General features: G+C 56.6%; 1 non-coding gene across 1 annotated transcript; it reads left to right on the forward strand.

Annotated features, from left to right (window-relative positions):
• Positions 1 to 379: 379 nt before the first annotated feature.
• Positions 380 to 452, forward strand: TRNAV-CAC (transfer RNA valine (anticodon CAC)). The gene has a single exon. It is a non-coding gene; the product is annotated as a tRNA-Val (tRNA).
• The last annotated feature ends 2,223 nt before the right edge of the window (positions 453 to 2,675 follow it).

Consider the following 2,675-nt stretch of genomic DNA (forward strand, 5'->3'; position numbering starts at 1 on the left):
GGGACCGCCCCGGCGACCGCCCCGGAGGGCGGGTGACCCCAAGGGGGCGGCGGGGGCGCCTGGGGCTCGGACGCAGCTGACCCGCCCCCCCTTCTCCCGGAAGGGGGTCCCAGCACTGGGGTCCCTCCAATCGGATCTGGAAACCCTGCGTTGGATGCGGATCCCGAAGCCGGACTGCCGAGGCCCCCAGAGTCTTGGGCGCCCGGGATGGTGGAGACGCGGAACCCCAGCCGGGCCGCTCGGGGCTGCGGTCCCCCGGCCTGCAGGCTCGCGGGTGCTCCCAGGGGCCTTTGCACTCGGCAAAGAAACTGGTGGGCAGAACAGTAGTGGCAGCACCAGGCTTTTCAGGGTCCTGGCAGAGGGCGCCGCCGGCGGCCTGGTTTCCGTAGTGTAGTGGTTATCACGTTCGCCTCACACGCGAAAGGTCCCCGGTTCGAAACCGGGCGGAAACAGCCCTCTTTCTTACCCCAAGTTCTATTCTTGCTCCAAACACGCAAAGGACCATGGGCTCGGCCAATGGGGCCTGGGCCTGCTTGCGCAGCTCCCTTTGCCATTCAGAAATAAACAAACAAAACAAACCTCACGCCTGAGGCTGGATGGGGTTCTGCTGCTGCCTGAAAGACTCAGACGCGCCAGCACTTAACAACCTGACTGGCCTCCTTGGTCTGCTCCCCCTCACGCTGGAGATCAGGCCAAGAAGAGCACACAGGGCAACCTGGACTTCAGGTTACTTTTACATCCAGAAGACCCCTGATCTGCTCCTCTGGCCCTAAGTCTCCTCTACAGGCTGACGGGTGCTATGGCTATGAAAGCCAACACGTTCTTCCCTGTGCAGCAACCTTGGGCAGCAACCTTGGCTTTCCCCCCAACCGCCCCCCCCCACACACACACCCCACCATTACTGAAAGGTAGATTTGCCTGTCAGAACTAAAGAAAACCAACAGCACCTGGGACTCAAGGCAAAGATGCATAGATTAAGAGTTTTGGGCTCCACCTAATGAGCCCACGGGGACGCCAAAGGAGCCTTTCAGGTACCGTCCTCAGGAGGGCCCTTGGACTAGTTCGAGGTCATGAAGTAGAGGGACTCTGCTCCTTGCCTGCTGAGAGCCAAGGCCGCCCCTTACTCCTAAGGAAACGGAGGCTCAGAAAGAGAGCATGGCCCTGGCTCTGCCACACACAGGGCTAAGCTAGACCAGAATGCAGCACAGGCCAGTGCCCTCGTGGTCAGGCCTCAGAGCCCCAGGTGTGGCTGAGGCTGGGAGAGGTGAGGAGCAGGGGGTAGGGCTGGAAGCCATTGGCAGCTGGATTCAGCCCTGGGCCCATGGGACACCTCCCCACCCTGCTGTTGCTCTCTCTGACTGGGAAATCTAACCTTTATTTTCTGGGTTTTCATCTGCTGGTGCCAAAGCAGGGGTCCCTTTGGGACTACACTCTGTCACTCCTCTAAGGCCAACAAGCAAACTTTGAAACATACAGAACAAGTTGCAGGAGTGGTAATATACTGTATCCCTCCCCTAAGTGCACCAGTGAACATTTTCCCGCATTTACTTTCTCCCTCCATCCTCATATTTACAGACTGGACATCATTTGAAGGCACCTGGCAGACATCTCAAGACAATTGGTTAGGCTGCTCTTGCTCCCTCCCTTGGGCAATGTCCCTCCAAACCAGCATGACCTTTCTTCAGAGGCCAGGGGAGCGCTTTGTCCTCTGGAGGAGACCCCGCTTGTCCCTTCAGGAACCAGACATCTCTTGCCTGCAGGCTGCAGAGAAGCTTCAGGCAGGTGGAGTGTTATTTGCTTCTTACCGGATAGTGCAGGCCAGGCGTGCCCTGTGCTTGTAGGAACAGGATTAGGTGGCCATGCCCCCAGCACTGCCTGCCCTCTGGGCTCCTTCTGGTGGGCAGTGGGTCTAGGGTCAGCCTGAGCTCTAGAACCTTCCCACCCCGGGGAGAGACCCTTCAGGGAAGTGCAGCTGCCCCCTTGGCTCCTGCCCTCCTGGCTCTCTCTACCCTACAGGGATCTTAGAGGGTCCTGGCCCAGCCAAAGCTGAAGAATCCTTTCCTGGGGTGGGAGGGGGAAGGGAGCAGGTGGAAAATTCTCCAAAGGGAAGGGGAAAGTTTTCAAGAGCTTTCTGGAATTATCTGCATCGGTGCTGTCAGGTAGGTGGCTGCCCTGTGATGATGGAGCTTAGTCTTGTCCTGCCTTGAGTTGGTCCCAGCTCCAGTCTGAGTCCAAACAGACACAGGCAACCTGATTTGAGGTGTGTATTCAATTGTGCCTCTCCCCAAAGTGGGGTAGTGACGGAGCTTCTATTTCTGGGACCCCCACTGGGGGTCCAAAGATGCTATTGATGGGGTTTCCTTCCTTCCTTCCTTCCTTCCTTCCTTCCTTCCTTCCTTCCTTCCTTCCTTCCTTCCTTTTCTTCCTTCTTTCTTTCCTTCCTTGTTTTCTTCCTTCTCCCTCTTTCTTTCCCTCTCTTTCTTTCTCTCTTTCTTACTTTCTTCTGGTGTTATTTTTAAGTAATCACTACACCCAAGGTGTGTCAGCTAGAGCTCACAGTCCTGAGATCAAGAGTGAAGAGTCCCATGCTCTACCAAGTGAGCTAGCCAGGTGCCCCTCACATTTCCTTTCCCGCTGAATCTGTGACTCAGGGAAGGAAACAAAAACAAAACCAA

This window comes from Canis lupus, chromosome 17 (assembly GCF_003254725.2).
Source record: "Canis lupus dingo isolate Sandy chromosome 17, ASM325472v2, whole genome shotgun sequence".
Classification (NCBI taxonomy): Eukaryota; Metazoa; Chordata; class Mammalia; order Carnivora; family Canidae; genus Canis; species Canis lupus.